This window comes from Rhinopithecus roxellana, chromosome 10, assembly GCF_007565055.1.
Source record: "Rhinopithecus roxellana isolate Shanxi Qingling chromosome 10, ASM756505v1, whole genome shotgun sequence".
NCBI lineage: Eukaryota > Metazoa > Chordata > Mammalia > Primates > Cercopithecidae > Rhinopithecus > Rhinopithecus roxellana.
Genome location: NC_044558.1, coordinates 63,999,350 through 64,017,773, shown reverse-complemented (window position 1 = coordinate 64,017,773; position 18,424 = coordinate 63,999,350). Strand labels below are relative to the sequence as shown.

Sequence of the window (18,424 nt, the reverse complement as noted above, 5' to 3'; positions counted from 1 at the left end):
CGAGCAGAGAGGCTGGCGCCGCACTGCGGGTGCCGGCGCCCGCCCGGCCTGGGGGCGCTCGCGGCCCGCGACCCCGGCCCCGCCCAGGCCCTGCCCGACCCCAGTCCTCGCCGGCCTTGGCCCGGACCCGGCCCTGACCCTGGCCCGGTCTTCGGAGCACCCAGCTCCGTCGACTCCCGCCTCGCCTCAGCGGGTCCTCCTCAACCCTGGCCCCGGCCTTCCCCTGCCCCGGCCCGGGCCCTCCTCAGCCCCAGTTTTTCCCTGCCCCGGCCCCGGCCCTCCTCAGCCCCGGCTTTCCCCGGCCCCGGCCCCGGCCCCGGCCCCAGTCCTCCTCAGCCCCGGCCCTTCCCGTGCCCCAGCCCCGGTCCTCCTCAGCCCGGCCCCGGCCTTCCCCTGCCCCGGCACCGGCCCAGGCCCGGCCCTGCCCGCCGCGGCCGCGTCCTCCGGGAAGATGGCGGCGCAGTGACAGGCGAAGCGGCGCGGGTCCGAGCTGGGCCGGGAGGGACCGCCCGCCGCGACCCAGGGTGCCTCACCTGTCAGCGCCGCCGCCCCGCCCGACCGGCCGCCCGCGGGCTCCTCGCCTTAGCCCCGGGGCCCGGCGGCCGCGCCACACGCGGGGACGGCGAGGAGAGAGACGGCAGGGAGAGGCGGCGCGGCCGGGCCGGGCCGGAGGTAGGGGAGAGGGCGAGGGCGGGCGCGGGCTAGCGGCGGCGGCGGCGGCGGCGGCGGATTCTTCCCCTTTCGGGCCCGAAAATGTCTCAACCCCGGGACTCCAGATCCCCAACGCTCCTTCCCGTTCGCATGAGAACACACAGCTCCCACTTCCGGGGCCCTGCGGAAGTCCCGCCCCCGCGCGGACCCGCGCCCCGCGCCCTGCCCTCTCGCACTCACCCGCCGGTCCCGCGGACTGGCGCTCAGCACCCGGGAGAGCCTCACGTCATGGCGTTGCGGCGAGCTGATTGGGCGCACCCGATGCCCGGCCCGCCGCGCCGCCTTCTTGGCCTCTCCGCGCGTACACCCTGCTCGCGGCCTTGCGATTGGCGCGTGCGCGCACATCGCCCCGCCCCGCGCACGCCGCGCGTTCCGCCCCGTCCGCCGTACCGGGCGCCACCAGAGCGCCTGACGCTGCGGAGCCGTTCGGGCCCTGACTTCCGGAGGGCTGGGCCCTGGTGGTCCGCACCGCGTGCGCCCCTTAAAGACCCCTCTCCGCCGCCCAGGACGGACAGCGACCCAGCCCTGGCCCGTCCCCAGACCCTGGACCCAGACCTGGACTCTGCCCCGAACCCCACCCCCGGGACCCAGGCCCCGGCCCTGCCCCGAACGCCCCATCCCACACCCGGGACCCAGGCCCCGGCGCTTCCCCAAACTCCCACCCCACACCTGGGATCAAGTTCCCAGCCCTGCCCCGAACTCCCCACCCCACACCCGGGACCCAGGCCCCGGCCCTGCCCCGAACTCCCAACCCCACATCTGGGATCAAGGCCCTGGCCCTCCCCCGAACCCCCGCCCCACACTCGTAACCAAGGCCTGGGTTCAGTCCCGGAATCCCCAAGCCTACACCTGGGATCAAGGCCCCGGCCCTGCCCCGAACCACCAACCCACACCCGGGACCAAGGCCCCGGCACCACGTTTCCCAGAGGCGCTGGGGTCGGGCCCACGTTGGAACGAGTCAGATGCTCTTGGTAGCTCAGGGAGGCGTTCACACTCCTGTCATTTCCTGGAGGATGGTGACGACTCCGAACTATAGCAGTATGCTTTACCTACCCCGATCAATTTTATGGAAGAAAAGGAAACCAAACAAAGTATGTTGCATTTCCCTTAAGCTTGCTGCCTGATTTCCTGGTTTTTGCTCTGATTGGCTACATATACACATATATCAATTATTAAAAATTTTAGGTTTGTTCCCCCATTAAAAAAGGCTTTTCAGGGATACCATATTCATGGTTAACCGTGTACCTGTGCTTACAACTGCTTCTTTAATTTTGGTTTTTGATACAGGGTCTTGCTCTATGCAGGTCTGCACTCTGAGCTTGGAGTGCAGTCCTGGGCCCTAAAAATCTAGGATTACAGATGGGAGCCACTGTACCCAGCCTGTGCTTATAATTTTTCCTACTCAGTGTTCAAATGCTGACAATTCCACATTTTGGAAGAAAGCCTCTCCGACTTCCCATAGTGGATAGACTTTAATTTTTCCTACTCAGTGTTCAAATGCTGACAGTTCCACATTTTGGAAGAAAGCCTCTCCGACTTCCCATAGTGGATAGACTTTATTGACATCAAGGTTGGTTGCCTCCTTTGTGAAACCTTGTTGCATCCTAGCTTTAAGGGAATTTGCAAGTTAAATAATTATATTCATAGCAATGTTTTTAAAGAACATTTAACCACATAAGACAGATTTTCTTTAATATTAAAAGCATGTACATATTTCAGAAAACTTGCTTACCTGGACAACGTGCCCTGCCCAGTAGGCCATAGTGTCCTTGCTTAGGTACCTGGTCGCTTTACCTCCACGGATAACCTGCAGGAGTTTACTCTTGCTTTTGGCTCCTAACATTGCTAGGCCCATTGATGTGGTGTAAGTCTAGGAAATCTGCCCCAAAATTGGTAGGTTAAACTTTTTTTTTTTTTTTTTTTGAGACTGACTCTCCCTCTGTCACCCAGGCTGGAGTGCAGTGGCACAATCTCAGCTCACTGCAATCTCTGCCTCCTGGGTTCAAGCAATTCTCCTGCCTCAGCCTCCCGAGTAGCTGGGACTACAGCCACGTGCCACCACGCCCGGCTGAATTTTTGTATTTTTAGTAGAGATGGGGTTTCACCGTGTTAACCCGGATGGTCTTGATCTCCTGACCTTGTGATCCGCCTGCCTCGGCCTCCCAAAGTGCTGGGATTACAGGCATGAGCCACCGTTTCCGGCTGGTAGGTTAAACTTCTATCTTTTTTGTCTATGTCTACATTCCAGCAGACATGTATGTCTTATCTATTACAAAAGAAAGTAATGGGATGGGTTCAGTGGCTCATACCTGTAACCCCAGCAATTTAGGAGGCCAAGGTGGGCAGATTGCCCAAGGCCAAGAGTTTAAGACCAGCCTGGGCAATATGTCGAAGTCCCATTTCTTAAAAAAAAATTATAGGCCGGGCGCGGTGGCTCAAGCCTGTAATCCCAGCACTTTGGGAGGCCGAGACGGGCAGATCACGAGGTCAGGAGATCGAGACCATCCTGGCGAACATGGTGAAACCCTGTCTCTACTAAAAACTACAAAAAACTAGCCGGGCGAGGTGGCGGCGCCTGTAGTCCCAGCTACTCGGGAGGCTGAGGCAGGAGAATGGCGTAAACCCGGGAGGCGGAGCTTGCAGTGAGCTGAGATCCGGCCACTGCACTCCAGCCTGGGCGACAGAGCGAGACTCCGTCTCAAAACAAAAAAAAAAAAAAAAAAATATATATATATATATAAAAAATTAGCCAGGCATGGTGGTGCAGGGCAGTGGTTCAAGCTACTCGGGAGGCTGAGGTGGGAGGATCGCTTGAGGTGGAGGCTGCAGTAAGCTGTGATTGTGCCACTGCACTGCAACCTGGGTGACACAGCAAGAGCCTGTCTCAAAAAAAGAAAAAGAAAAAAACTGAAACTAAAAGAATTAAATCTCTTATTTTCTCTTCGTATTGTGTAATCCTTTTCAACAATCAAAACTAGGCCTTTTGTTCCCTCATGGTCTTCTTTCTTTCAAACCTGTGTTTGAGAAGAAACATCCATTTTCACCTTGAGATGTGAGGTTATAACATGAAATACATTTTCATGGCATTCCTACTTAGACAAGATCAATTTTTAAAAACTTTAGCATAAATTTCTCAAACCATGGTCAGATCTCCCTCATTTCCCATGTCAAGCGGTTACAGATTCTGTCAATCCTACCTAAAAGCTCTTTCCTTCTCCCCCTCCGCCCAGTGGTTTTGCCTGTCGTTACCGCTCACCTGGTTTGTTTCAGTAGCATCGCAGTTGGTCTCTGCTACAGTCCATTACTCACAGTGCCAACACACGTTTCCTTAAAAAGCCTCATCACCATCCTCCTGCAATGCGACCTTCACCGGCTCCCTGTTGCCTGCCCAGGAGGATAAAGTCCAATTTCTCCTGCAGAAGGAAGACCCTGGACACGCTAGTCCCAGCCTGTCTTCAGCCCAGTCCCTTATGTTTCCTTTCCTGCCTTATCGTAAGACACCCTTACCTTGCAATCACACTCATTTTCCGAGCATTTTTAAAGGTACTGAGGGAGTTCATAGACTACACTTGAATAAAATACAGACTTTACACTCCAGACTGCACAGTTGACAGGTAAGTCCACAGTTCATAGTGTGGACAGTCCTATACAAAGAAATGGAGAGGTGCCTCAGCTCCAGACGCTCTGCTGCTCTGGAAGTCGAGGGCGGCATTCTTTTGGAGCCTGAGCACTTGGGTCCTAATGAGTGTGAGTCCCCTGGCCTCAAATGTGCTTCTTCTACTTCAATGTCTACTGGGAGAATCTCGCTTATTTTTCAAGTCACAGCCCAAATGTCAACCATTAAAGTCTTTTAGGCAGTTGGTTTTCCTTCTGGGCCCTATTGTTAGCACTCTGTTTGTAGCTCTGTTGAGCTTCTTCACATCATACAATTTTCAGCTGACACTACTGTCATCCCAAAGAAATGGTCAGGCCCCAAGGGCAGAGGCCGCGATGGCAGTGATCTTGGGACAAAATCTCTACCGAACAAATACAGCAAGTGTCTTTCTCTAGCAAAGGCCTACATTTCAGCTGGTATCTGAGAACATTCTTTTCTTTGTCTCGGCGGGGGGGGGGGGGGGGGTGTCTCCCTCTGTCGTCCAGGCTGGAGTGCTATGGCGTAATCTTGGCTCACTGCAGCCTGCACCTACCGAGTTCAAGTGATTCTCCTGCCTCAGCCTCCCGAGTAGGTGGGATTACAGGGATACACCATGACACTGGGCTAATTTTTGTTTTCTTTTTTTTTTTTTTTTTGGTTTTTTTTTAGTTAGAGACAGGGTTTTACCATGTTGGTCAGGCTGGTCTCGAACTCCTGACCTCAAGTGATCTACCCTCCTTGGCTTCCCAAAAATGCTGGGATTACAGGTGGACATTTTCTTTTATCCCCAAGCATTTTCTGTGAAAGAATAAACACTACTTCTCCATTGTGTAGCCACACTGCTCAAAAATTTATTTCTAATGGCTTAGGACTATTCTTTTGCCCATTGATTAAACAAATATTCACTGAGTAGCTACTCAGTCTCAGGGACTGCTAATGCTGCAATGACCAGGGCAGCATCATAGATGAGAAGCAGGTAACCAGGGATGGAGGGTGAGGGATGGAGGGGGAGGGGGAGGGATGAAGGGGGAGGGGGAGGGGAGGGGTGGAGGTTGAGGATGAGGGATGGAAGGTGAGAAGAGGGATGGAGGGTGAGGATGAGGGATGGAGGGTGAGGGTGAGAGATGGAGGGTGAGGGTGAGGGGTGGAGGGTGAGGGTGAGGGGTGGAGGGTGAGGGTGAGGGGTGGAGGGTGAGATGAGGAGTGGAGGGTGAGGATGAGGAATGGAGGGTGAGGGTGAGGGGTGGAGGGTGAGATGAGGAATGGAGGGTGAGGGTGAGGGATGGAGGGTGAGGGTGAGGGATGGAGGGTGAGGGTGAGGGATGGAGGGTGAGGGTGAGGGATGGAGGGTGAGGATGAGGGATGGAGGGTGAGGGTGAGGGGTGGAGGGTGAGATGAGGAGTGGAGGGTGAGGGTGAGGGATGGAGGGTGAGGGTGAGGGATGGAGGGTGAGGGGTGGAGGGTGAGGGTGAGGGATGGAGGGTGAGGGTGAGGGATGGAGGGTGAGGTGAGGGATGGAGGGTGAGGGTGAGGGATGGAGGGTGAGGGTGAGGGATGGAGGGTGAGGATGAGAGATGGAGGGTGAGGGTGAGGGATGGAGGGTAAGGATGAGAGATGGAGGGTGAGGGTGAGGGATGGAGGGTAAGGATGAGAGATGGAGGGTGAGGGTGAGGGATGGAGGGTGAGGTGAGGGATGGAGGGTGAGGTGAGGGGTGGAGGGTGAGGTGAGGGGTGGAGGGTGAGGATGAGGGATGGAGGGTGAGGGATGGAGGGTGAGGTGAGGGGTGGAGGGTAAGGATGAGGGATGGAGGGTGAGGTGAGGGATGGAGGGTAAGGATGAGGGATGGAGGGTGAGGTGAGGGGTGGAGGGTGAGATGAGGAATGGAGGGTGAGGTGAGGGATGGAGGGTGGGGTGAGGCTGTGTGGAGCGCGTAGGTGGCTCAGAAGTGGAGTCCAAGCCAACTTAAGAAGGAACCAGAAAACGATGCTAAGCCAGGGCCAGAGACACAGCATCCATGAGAAGGAGCACAGGTGGGAAGAAGGAGACAGTGAGTCAAGACTTACTATGAGGCAGGCCAGACGTGATAGCTCAAACCTGTAATCCTAGCATGTTGGGAGGCCAAGGCGGGTGGATCATCTGACATCAGGAGTTCGAGACCAGCCTGGCCAACATGGTGAAACCCCTATCTCTAATAAAAATACAAAAAAATTAGCTGGGCATGGTGGCAGGTACTTGTCCCAGCTACTCATGAGGCCGAGGCAGAAGAATTGCTTAAACCCAGGAGGCGGAGGTTGCTGTGAGCGAGATCATGCCATTGCACTCCAGCCTGGGCAACAAGAGCGAAACTCCGTCTCAAAAAAAACCAGATTTACTATGAGACAAGAGAAGCGCTTAGAAGGTTTTGCTGTGGAGTATCTCCAGCCACAAAAGCCACTCAAATAGAAACACAATAAGGAACTGACCTAGGCAAATTAGGTGGAAGTATTAAAATGAAGAATGGTGGTAATACATTTGAATACTTTGAGTATAAAAGAACGCATGACCTTTTACAGATACTGAGAAGTATACATGAGTGGGTTAGTAAAAAATAGTAGCAATGAGGAAGGAAAAAAGAAAGCTCTTCTTTACAGTAAAATGCTGACTAATATATGAAGAAGAGATTTTTTTATTTTTATTTTTGGAGACAGGGTCTTGCTCCGTCACCCACGCTGGAGTGCAGTGGCACAATCCCAGCTCACTGCCGTCTTGACCTCCTGGGCTCAAGTGATCTTCCCACTTCAGTTTCCCAAGTAGCTAGGACTACAGGCATGCACCACCATGCCCAGCTAAGTTTTGCATTTTTTGTAGAGACGAGGTTTCCTCATGTTGCTCAGGCTGGTCTCGAACTCCTGGGCTGAAGCAGTCCGCTTACTTCGACCTCCCAAAATGCTGGGATTACAGATGTGAGCCACCGCACCTGGCCAGAATTATTTTAAGAATGACTATCTCGTAACCACCAGAATTCTGGCAGGAATCACAAATGAATGCTAAAATCATTGGGTGAAATTCTGTTAAGGATGTAGATTATGTACACCACCTCAAAGCTTATTAATTGCTTGTTGCTTATTAATTTCAAAGGGAAAGGAGTATTTTTACAGTGAACCAATATGTTAGACCCCATCTGAATCAAGTAATCAAAGTTAGCATAACTAATAATGGTGGCCTGCCCCCCTCCGCCCCACCACTATGTGTCTGCCTCAGTTATATGGTATTCCAGCTAAAATTCGGCCGGGCGCGGTGGCTCACGCCTGTAATCCCAGCAGCACTTTGGAAGGCTGAGGTGTGCTGATCACGAGGTCAGGAGATCGAGACCATCCTGGCTAACATGGTGAAACCCCATCTCTACTAAAAATAGAAAAAATTAGCTGGGTGAGGTGGCGGGCGCCTGTAGTCCCAGCTACTCAGGAGGCTGAGGCAGGAGAATGGCGTGAACCCGGGAGGCGGAGCCTGCAGTGAGCCAAGATTGTGCAACTGCACTCCAGCCTGGGTGACAGAGCGAGAAAAAGAAAAAAATTCACAAACTTATCATGAGGAACAATCAGACAAACTGAAATTGAAGGACATTCTGCGAAACAAATGGCCCATAATCTTTAAAAATGCCAAGGTCATAAAAGACAATGAACACTTGAGGAAGTTTTCCAAATTATAGGAGACTAAGGAGAGAACTCAAGCACGACATGGGCCATCCTAGATTAGCTCCGAGGTCAGAGTAAACATTTGCTGTGATTAATATTACTGGATTTTATTTTATTTTATTTATTTATTCATTTATTTTGAGACGGAGTCTTCTTGCTCTGTCTCCCAGGCTGGAGTGCAGTAGTGCGCGATCTCGGCTCACTGCAACCTCCACCTCCTGGGCTCAAGCGATTCTCATGCCTCAGCCTCCTGAGTAGCTGGGACTACAGGCCCGCACCACCATGCCTGGCTAACTTTTGTATTTTTAGTAGACAGGGTTTCTTCATGTTGTCCAGGCTAGTCTTGAACTCCTGGACTCAAGTGATCTGCCTGCCTCAGCCTCCCAAAGTGCTGGGATTACAGGTGTGAGCCACTACGGTCAGTTTGGGATTTGAGTATGGACTGTGTATCAGTCTTCTAACCAAGGCTAGGTTTCTTGAATTGGTTCTTTTTTTTTTTTTTTTTTTTTTTTTTTTGAGATGGAGTCTCGCTCTGTCGCCCAGGCTGGAGTGCAGTAGCATGATCTGGGCTCACTACAAGCTCTGTCTCCAGGGTTCATGCCATTCTCCTGCCTCAGCCTCCCGAGTAGCTGGGACTACAGACGCCTCCCACCACACCCAGCTAATTTTTGTATTTTTAGTAGAGACGGGGTTTCACCGTGTTAGCCAGGATAGTCTCGATCTCCTGACCTCGTGATCCACCTGCCTCGGCCTCCCAAAGTGCTGGGATTACAGGTGTGAGCCACCGCGCCCAGCCGAATTGGCTCATTGTTTTATGTCTATGTAAGAGAATGTCTTTGATCTTAGGAGATAGCAATGAATTATTTAGGGGTGAGGGGTTAAGATACCTTCAAGTTTCTCTCAAAAAGTTTAGTGAAATATACACACACATATGAATGTGTATGTCTGTATATATGTGTGTATATATACATCTCTCTCTCTCTCTCACACACACACACACACACACACACACAGAACATGACAAAACCTTAATTGGTAAATCCAGGGGTAGGATATATAAGTGGCTGCAATTTGTCTGTAAACTTGTAATTCTTCAAAATAGAGTTACCTTGTAGAGACACTTACTGCAGTTATTTATGAATGGCATGGTATTATGTTTAGGATTTTCTTCTAAATAATCTTTTTTTTTTTTTTTTTTTTTGAGACAGAGTCTCGCTCTGTCACCCAGGCTGGAGTGCAGAGGCCAGATCTCAGCTCACTGCAAGCTCCGCCTCCTGGGTTCACGCCATTCTCCTGCCTCAGCCTCCCACGTAGCTGGGACTACAGGCGCCCGCCACCTCGCCCGGCTAGTTTTTTGTATTTTTTAGTAGAGACGGGGTTTCACCGTGTTAGCCAGGATGGACTCGATCTCCTGACCTCGTGATCCGCCCGTCTCGGCCTCCCAAAGTGCTGGGATTACAGGCTTGAGCCACCGTGCCCGGCCCTCTTCTAAATAATCTAAAGAGGAAGCAGTTGGTAGAGACAGGTGAGAAATAATGGACAAGCTGGTGTGGTGAAAATTGTTGAAGCTGGGTGTGATGGATACAGGTGGGGTTCCTGATACTCTTCTCCCTGCTTTTGCATGTTTTAAATTCCCTATGGCAATAAAAACATAGTAATGAGATGGAGGATTTTAATTTGTCATAGACATTCCATGACGGTGTATGGCTCAAAAAGCAGTCAGCGAGGACTCCACCCTTCCTGGCTGGAGGAAAGAGCTCTGAGTCTCGCAGCCTGGGAAGCCAGGGAGGCTGCAGTGGAGTTGAATAAGGGGTCCCGCTCAGACGAGGAGGGTGCAGGCTTGTCGGGAGGAGATGGCACAGGAGGGAGCAGCCAGGGACGAAGGAACCACATGGGTGAGGCCATTTAGGAGGTTTAGGGTCTGCAGGAACATGGAGTTTTGGAAAGACCCTCTCTGGGGAGATGAGAAGCTAGCTTTGCTGTGGTGTACTTTATAACTCTTCAGGGCTGCAGCCTTGGCAGAAACCCACGTTGAAGACCTAGGCTGCCCTGAAACAGCTTCTTGAAGCTGGATGTGTGTTTCCTTCGTAACTAACACCACTCTGGCCTGAGATGTCTAGGGCCGCAGCTTATATTCATGTGATTTCTTGCAGCAATCTGCTGGGGTTTAACCTACCTAGCGCCCGTCTGCGCATAGGCATAACATTATCTTCTAGGCCTGAGAAAGGCGTCACTTGCACCTTGATGACTTGCCTGGCCATCGCCCTCATAAAGAAGAGGAGTGAGTTGATGAGACGTGAGATTTGGGAAGGACTCCCCAGTTGGGAACTGGACGTGTCAGGAAGAGGCAGAGAACCAGGCTTCATAAGCACCTGGAGAATTGGCAAAGCGGACATCGTTTTTAATCCAACATCTCTGGGGACTTGACTTTTTTTTTTTTTTTTTGAGACAGAGTCTTGCTCTGTCACCAGGCTGGAGCGCAGTGGTGCGATCTCGGCTCTCTGGTGTCACCCAGGCTGGAGTGCAGTGACGCGATCTCGGCTCACTGCAACCTCCACCTCCAGGTTCAAGTGGTTCGAGTTGCCTCAGCCTCCCGACTAGCTGGGATTACTGGCATGTGCCACCACGCCCGGCTTTTTTTTTTTTTTTTTTTTTGAGTCAGAGTTTCACTCTTGTTGCCCAGGCTGGAGTGCCATGGCATGATCTCAGCTCACCACAGCCTCCGCATCCTGGGTTCAAGTGATTCTCTTGCCTCAGCCTCCTGAGTAGCTGGGATTACAGGCATGCGCCACCACGCCCGGCTAATTTTGTATTTTTAGTAGAGACGGGGTTTCTCCATATTGGTCAAGCTGGTCTCAAACTCCTGACCTCAGGTAATCCGCCTGCCTCGGCCTCCCAAAGTGGTGGGATTACAGGTGTGAGCCACTGCACCTGGCCTTAATTTTTGTATTTTTAGCAGAGATGGGGTTTCACCATGTTGGCCAGGCTGGTCTCAAACTCCTGACCTCAAGTGATCCTCCCACCTTGGCCTCCCAAAGTGCTGGGATTGCAGGCATGAGCCGCCACGCCTCGCTAGTGGTGTTTTGTATTTTTAGCAGAAACAGAGTTTTGCCATGTTAGCCAGGCTCGTCCTGAACGCCTGGTGTTAAGTGATCAGCCTGCCTCAGCCTCCCAGAGTGCTGGCATTACAGGCGTGGGCCACTGCACCTGGCCTTGACTCAAGAAATGAGTGGTGGGGTGCAGTGGCTCACGTCTGTCATCTTTTTTTTTTTTTTTTTTTGAGACGGAATCTCACTCTGTCACCAGGCTGGAGTGCAGTGGCATGATCTCAGCTCACTGCAACCTCCACCTCCCAGGTTCAAGTGATTCTCCTGCCTCAGCCCCCCGAGTAGCTAGGACTACAGGTGCCCACCACTACGCCCAGCTGATTTTTGTATTTTTAGTAGAGATGGGGTTTCACCGTGTTAGCCAGGATGGTCTCAATCTCTTGACCTCATGATCCTCCCACCTCGGCCTCCCAAAGTGCTGGGATTACAGGTGTGAGCCACCGCGCCCATCCCACATCTGTAATCTTAACTCTTTGGGAGACCATTTGGTCACTGTGAAAGGTGATGAGGATACAAACTCCAAGGAAAAGTTTCAGTCTTCAGAGCATGCGATGAAGCAGGAGCTAAAACAACACATGAACCCAGGCTCATCGGCAGTGCAGCAGGGGCTGTGATGAAGGAGCACAAGGAATGGAGGACCAGGTGTGTGCACCTGCCCAGAGGCCGGGTGTGTGTGTGTAAGGCACCTGCCCTGCCTGGGGGTGTGGGGAGGTGTGCCCACGCGCGTGGGGCACCTGACCAGGGTCTGGTGTGTGTGTGTGCGGGGCCTGGGGGGCCAGGGATGTGGCGGGGGGTGAGGGCAGGGCACCTGTCCAGAGGAGGCCCCAGTATCTGAAGTGGGCATGAAGAGCCCAGCAGCATTAGAGTAACAAGGACTGACAGGTTTCCCTCAATGGAAAGAAAGTTTTTGAAACAGAAAAACAGCATGGGCATTTGTGGGGTACATAAGAAAGAGACAAAACGGAACCATCTGGGCCAGAAGGCATGACGGGAGAAGTGGCAGGAGCCCGGGACAGCCTAGGAGAGGTGTGAGCTAGGCTCATCCTGGGGTGGCCCGTCAACGCCAGACTGTGTCCGGGAGGCCATTTCGAGACTTTGAAAAGATGCTTCACATAGAAGCATACCGTATTCAGGTGACAAGCAGAGGTTGACCTAAACGCTGCAGAGAATGTTGAGTGGAAAGCTGGAACTTAAAATCTTGATTTGGCAAAATCACAGGCTCAGCCGGAGAGGTGAGTGTTGGCCAGGACATGGGACCCACTTCCTCTAAGACTTACAGGAGCTCAGAGCCCTGGACTTCAGCTTTGTGGATGAGGAGGTCAGGTTGTTTGCTGAAGATGAGGGTGGGCTGGTAGGGTGGAGAAATGATGGGGTCTGTAAAAATGCTTGAGGCAGGTGCTTAGAGGAGGATGGACATTGCCAGTGTCCACTTGTGTCCACTTCGCTGCCCACTCACACGTGCAGGTGCCAGGGACTCAGCCTGCTCTTCCTCCTCTTCAGAGCTGTCACCTGTTGTGTTCATGGAAGTCCTTCTCCAACCCCCATTTAAGACCAGCTAATCAGGGAGAGTCCCGATTCCCCATGATCTTACTTTGTTTTTTTGGTTTGTTTGTTTGTTTTGATTTTTTTTTTTTTTTTGAGATGGAGTTTTGCTCTTGTCGTCCAGGCTGGAGTGCAGTGGCATGATCTCGGCTCACTGCAACCTCTGCTCCCAGGTTCAAGCGATTCTCCTTCCTCAGCCTCCTGAGTAGCTGAGATTATAGGTTCCTGCCACCACGCCTGGCTAATTTTTGTATTTTCGGTAGAGAGGGGGGTCTCCACATGTTGGCCAGTCTGGTCTTGAACTCCTAACCTCAAGTGATCCGCCTGCCTCGGCCTCCCAAGTCCTGGGATTACAGGTGTGAGCCACTGCGCCCGACCTGATATTTGTTTTTTAAGCGATTGCAGTTCCACCTGGTGCTCTGGTGATCTGGTGTTCCGTGGTCTGTTTACCACAAGAGCAATGCTTTTGTTGTGCTGTATTGTTGTTTCAGTCATTTAGTTATTTGTCTTTTTTTTTTTTTTTTTTGAGACAGGGCCTCAGCCTATCACCTAGACTGGAGTGCAGTGGTGTGATCATAGCTCCCTGCAGCCTCTAACTCCTGGGCTCAAGCGATCCTCCCACCTCAGCCTCCTAAGTACCTGGGATAATAGGCTCAAACTAGCATGCATGGCTCAGTACATTTTGTTTTTAAATCTGAATTATGTATATCTTGAACTATACGTAGAGAAGTATACATTGGTTGAAATTTTGAGGTGCCACTGTTCAGAGACATTCTAATCACATTCTCCACTGTTTGAAATTCCCCAAAGTATCTATTTTTGCCTTAATTTATATTCCCTGTGTTAAGAAGGGCATTTGAGCACATTTTCATGTTTGTTAGCTATTTCTATTTTTCCCTTGCCTGTTTAGATCTAGATTTATTACAAGAAGTTCATGATGGAGACAGCTCAGGAATGGAAGAGGTGAGAAATAATTCTGTCAAGGAGTATGGGGGGTGTCGTAGGGAACAGGGAGATGAGGGCAGAGAAGGGACTGAAGCTGCCTGATTGTGTGACCTTCCCAGGAACCCAACCCCTCACTGGTTCCAGTATCAAATTCCATGTTCCTCCTCCCCACCAAGTTTTCTCTCTGGAGTCAGATGCATTTCCCTAGAGTAATGTATTTTAACCAGGATCTTCTTTTACAAATGTCCTATTTGCATAGACTCAAGCCCAAAGACCAGAAGAACCTCTGTCCTGGAAATCAGTTCTGTTTCCAATGGAGCAGCCTCTGCAAAGTGTACCACACGATGAGTTAACATATCTCACTTTTAAAAAGAAGAATACTGATTTGCCACTGACATGGTTTGGATGTGCGTTCCCCCACACCCACCCACAGTCCCATGCTGGGAATGTCACTCATATTTAGCTCTGAATCAATGGGGAACCCATGCAGGAAGATCATAATAAACACGGAAAATTCTGATAATTTTGTGATTCCATGAGATAAGAAAAGAACTTCCCTCTCCTGGAAATCTCACTTTGAGGGGAGCCAGCTGACATGTCTTAGGCCTCCCTGCACCCCTGCGAGAGGCCTACATGGAGAGGAGCGCACAGCCAAGGAGGCCTCTTGGAAGTGGACCCTCCAGCCCCACTTGAGCTTTCAGATGATCACAGCCCAAGCTGTCTTCTTTTTTTTTTGAGACAGTCTCACTCTGTCACCCAGGTTGGAGTGCACTGGCATGGTCTCGGCTCACTGCAGCCTCCACCTCCTGGGTTCAAGAGATTCCCCTCCCTCGGCCTCCCAAGTAGCTGGGATTACAGGCACACACCACCACCTCTGGATGATTTTTGTATTTTTAGTAGAAACAGGATTTCATCATGTTGTGCGGGCTGGTCTTGAACTCCTGACCTCAGGTGATCTGCCTACCTCAGCCTCCCAAAGTGCTGGGATTACAGGCATGAGCCACCGCACCTGGCCTCACAAGTCCTTTCTGAAACCACAGATGGGCACTTTGCCTGCTGTGTGTTATTCTGGGACTTCACCAGCCTCCCTCCTCCTGTCACTGCCATCAGTCTGTGGGATGCGTGTGGAGCCTCTTCACAGGACAGCAAGCATTTGAACATAGCAGGAGGATGACCTGGGGCCAGGGTTTGTTTTGTTTTGTTTCATTTTGTCTTTTCGAGACAGGGCCTCACTCTGTCACCCAGGTGGGAGTGCAGTGGTGCGATCATGGCTCACTGCAGCCTCAACCTCCTGGGCCCAGATGATCCTCCCACCTCATCCTTTTGAGTAGCTGGGACCACAGGCATGTGCCACCACATGGGGCCAGTTTTTGGCCTCTATTCTGAATGGTTGTGATTTCTGTTGAATTCTTTTTCCAAGAGGTGACTGGGTGAGCTAAGATTGACATTATAAAGTATTTTTAAAACAAGGCTGTTGGCCGGGCGCGGTGGCTCAAGCCTGTAATCCCAGCACTTTGGGAGGCCGAGACGGGTGGATCACGAGGTCAGGAGATCGAGACCATCCTGGCTAACACGGTGAAACCCCGTGTCTACTAAACAATACAAAAAACTAGCCGGGCGACGTGGCGGGCGCCTGTAGCCCCAGCTACTCGGGAGGCTGAGGCAGGAGAATGATGGGAACCTGGGAGGCGGAGCTTGCAGTGAGCCGAGATCCGGCCACAGCACTCCAGCCTGGGCGACAGAGCGAGACTCCGTCTCAAAAAAACAAAACAAAACGAAAAAAAAAACAAAAAAACAAGGCTGTGAAGGAAGCAGTGGGCGGTGAGGGCGATGGAGTGGAGGGAAGGTGTGGGAGGACCCAGGTTGGGAGGGCCAGGGAGCGCAGCGGCATTTCCAGGGTAATTATGTCTACTTTGCAGCTTTCTTGGTGGTGTCCGCAAAAGCCCCACAACATCAGAGCCGCTGCTTTATCCCAGCACCTGATACAGGCACCATAGAAGCTCGCTGCAGCCTCCGCCCTACAGGGCTGCAGGAAATATGGAAGAACATGAATAGCATGATTCAAAGAGAAAAAGAGGGCTTACTGGTGCATAACAAAGGGAATTAGGAAGAAATGAACCAGAGACACATTGGATTTTGAGGTCACACTTGTCTGTTTCTTTAGAATTCTCGATAAAGTACTGAACATTGGCTGCACGAATTATTTACACACTTGTCACCATGTAGCTGAGGACTAAAACTTCAACATTCACCTGCTACCAACCTCCAAACAGTGGCAACGTTTGTATCAACAGTTACCTACATTGTAGGTGGGGAAGTCGAAATATTCCTATTAAAGACAATTAAAGACAATTGAATTCAAGGCCTGGCTAGTGAGACCTGTTTCCTGGAAAGGTAGTCAGTTGGTTTTCACCACAAGGAGAACCTGGACATCTTCACACAACATCATCAGCCTGGGGTATGGCTCTTAGAAGAGGTTGGAGGGGGGATCTTGGAGCTGGCAGATTTGGGTTTGCATCTCAACCCCCATCTCGCCCCTGCCCTGTCACCCCCAAGTCTCTGCTTCCCCATCTACGTGGTTGCAATGCTGCTATAGGTGTGAAGAAACAGCATAGCCTACATGCCTGCCACTCAGCCAGCGTTGGGGAAACAGCACTCCTTTCCTGCCAGCGCCAGTGCCAGGGCAAACTCCGGCTGTGGGCATCAGCTCTCAGCCCCACGTGTGTCTGGGCGTTGCCCCCGCCCTGCCCTGGTGTCTGCCTATGACTCACTTTTCCTGCTGCCTTCAGCTTTGAGTTCCGGTTTCCCATCTTGAAATCCTGGCCCTAAGTTCCAGTTTCTGTTTCTGGTGTTCTTTGATTTCTAATTAAATCCAGTCCCTAAATGGTTGGTTCAAGTCAGCGTCTAAAGGCTGATTCTCTAACACTGTGAATCTCAGGAATGCATTACAGTCCAAGTCCTACTTACAATTAGTGACCAGTAAATTGCTGATAGCCTTTAACATGTTAGCAATTTGGAATTCAAGAAGTGTTTGTCGATACTTGTGTTTGTGGATTTTAAAATGTTTCCAATTTTTTACATGTTACAAAAAATATAAGCATAGATTGTAACCATGTTTATAATTCATATTTTATAAACATATTTTAAAAATAATTTAAAGAAATTTTTAAGGCTGGGCATAGTGGCTCACCCCTGTAATCTCAGCTCTCTGGGAGGTCGAGGCAGGTGGATCACTTGAGGTCAGGAGTTTGAGACCAGCCTGGCCAACATGATGAAACCTCGTCTCTACTAAAAATACAAAAATTAGCTGGGTGTTATGGCAGGCACCTGTAATCCCAGCTATTCGAGAGGCTGAGGCATGAGAATCACTTGAACCCAGGAGGCAGAGGTTGCAGTGAGCCAAGATCACACCACTGCCCTCCAGCTTGGGTGACAGTGAGACTCTGTCTCAAAAAAAAAAGACATGGTCCGGGCATGGTGGCTCACACCTGTAATCCCAGCACTTTGGGAGCCCGAGGCAGGCGGATCACAAGGTCAGGAGATCGAGACCATCCTGGCTAACACGGTGAAACCCCGTCTCTACTAAAAATACAAAAAGTTAGCCGGGCGTGGTGGTGGGCGCCTGTAGTCGCAGCTACTCGGAGGCTGAGGCGGGAGAATGGAGTAAACCCGGGAGGCGGAGCTTGCAGTGAGCTGAGATCTGGCCACTGCACTCCAGCCTGGGCGACACAGAGAGACTCCGTCTCAAAAAAAAAAGTTCATCTCCCTCCTCCTCCTTGCCACCCTCCCTCTTTGTGGAAAACATTTAGTGATGAGAACTTAAGTCAAAGGTACCTGGCCATGAGAACTTCCATACTTTTGACTCTGAAACATTTTTTTTTTCTTTTGAGATAGAGTCTTGCTCTGTTGCCCAGGCTGGAATGCAGTGGCACAATTTTGGCTCACTGCAACCTCCGCCTCCTGGGTTAAGGCAATTTCTCGTGCCTTAGCCTCCTGAGTAGCGGAGATTACAGGCGCATGCCACCACATCTGGCTAATTTTTATATTTTTAATAGAGACAAGGTTTCACCATGTTGGTCAGGCTGGTCTCGAGCTCCTGACCTCAGACGATCCACCCACCTTGGCCTCCCAAAGTGCTAGGATTACAGGCATGAGCCACTGTGCCCGGCCGGAAGCACTTGTATCTGCCACTCTCCAGAAGTAAACCTATTTCAGACTGACAAGGAAGAAGGGCAGCGTTTCATCATCTGTGTGTATTGCCGGTTCTTGCCAACAAACAAAGTTCTGTTCTGCTTCTTTCAGGCATGGAAGATATAAGGCACAGTTCCATTCAGCAAGACAAACAGCAAATGTGCTGTGGCTCTTGGCGGCAGGATGGCCACTGAATGACCCACATATTCTGAGGCCATCGCAACCCCGTCCCAGGCAGTCAGGACACACCACGCAGTACTGGGAAGGACGAAAGAAGTGACAGCCGGCTACGACAGAACAAAACGTTCTCTGGCCCTGGAAGGAGGAGGCTGAGGAGTCTCCGATTTTCTCGATTGACTGAGGAATACTGGTTTCTTCTTTAAATGTAAAAACTCCCAAATCATGAAGTTAATGAAATGCTTTTTAAATTAACAAATCAAACAAAAGTGGCTGAAAACTTGCCACGCTGGAACTCCTGGCAGTGTGATAGTGGACCCTGGACCTGAGGAGGGCAGCACAGGAGACCCCTGAGAGTGAAGTCCTCGGCCGGGAGCCGCGCCTGCCGCCCGCCGCCCGCAGCAGCCCACCACCAAGCTTCCTGCGCTGCTCCCTGCTGGTG

The 18,424-nt window shown here is 51.5% G+C and overlaps 1 protein-coding gene and 1 long non-coding RNA gene across 4 annotated transcripts in view; one reads left to right on the top strand and one right to left on the bottom strand.

Moving 5' to 3' along the window:
- Positions 1 to 818, bottom strand: part of LARP4B (La ribonucleoprotein 4B) — a 125,035-nt gene extending 124,217 nt beyond the window's left edge. For 2 of the 3 annotated variants that reach the window (XM_030938639.1, XM_030938642.1), the window contains exon 1: positions 534 to 814. The gene's annotated coding sequence lies outside the window, so the exon portion shown is untranslated. Of the gene's footprint in view, positions 1 to 533 lie in introns of all 3 variants that reach the window. The other variant, XM_030938641.1, reaches the window with a different exon arrangement.
- Positions 819 to 1,537: 719 nt separating this feature from the next.
- LOC104661429 lies at positions 1,538 to 14,137 on the top strand. Its single transcript, XR_747850.2, has 3 exons — positions 1,538 to 1,802; positions 13,580 to 13,632; positions 13,874 to 14,137. It is a non-coding gene; the product is annotated as an uncharacterized LOC104661429 (long non-coding RNA).
- The last annotated feature ends 4,287 nt before the right edge of the window (positions 14,138 to 18,424 follow it).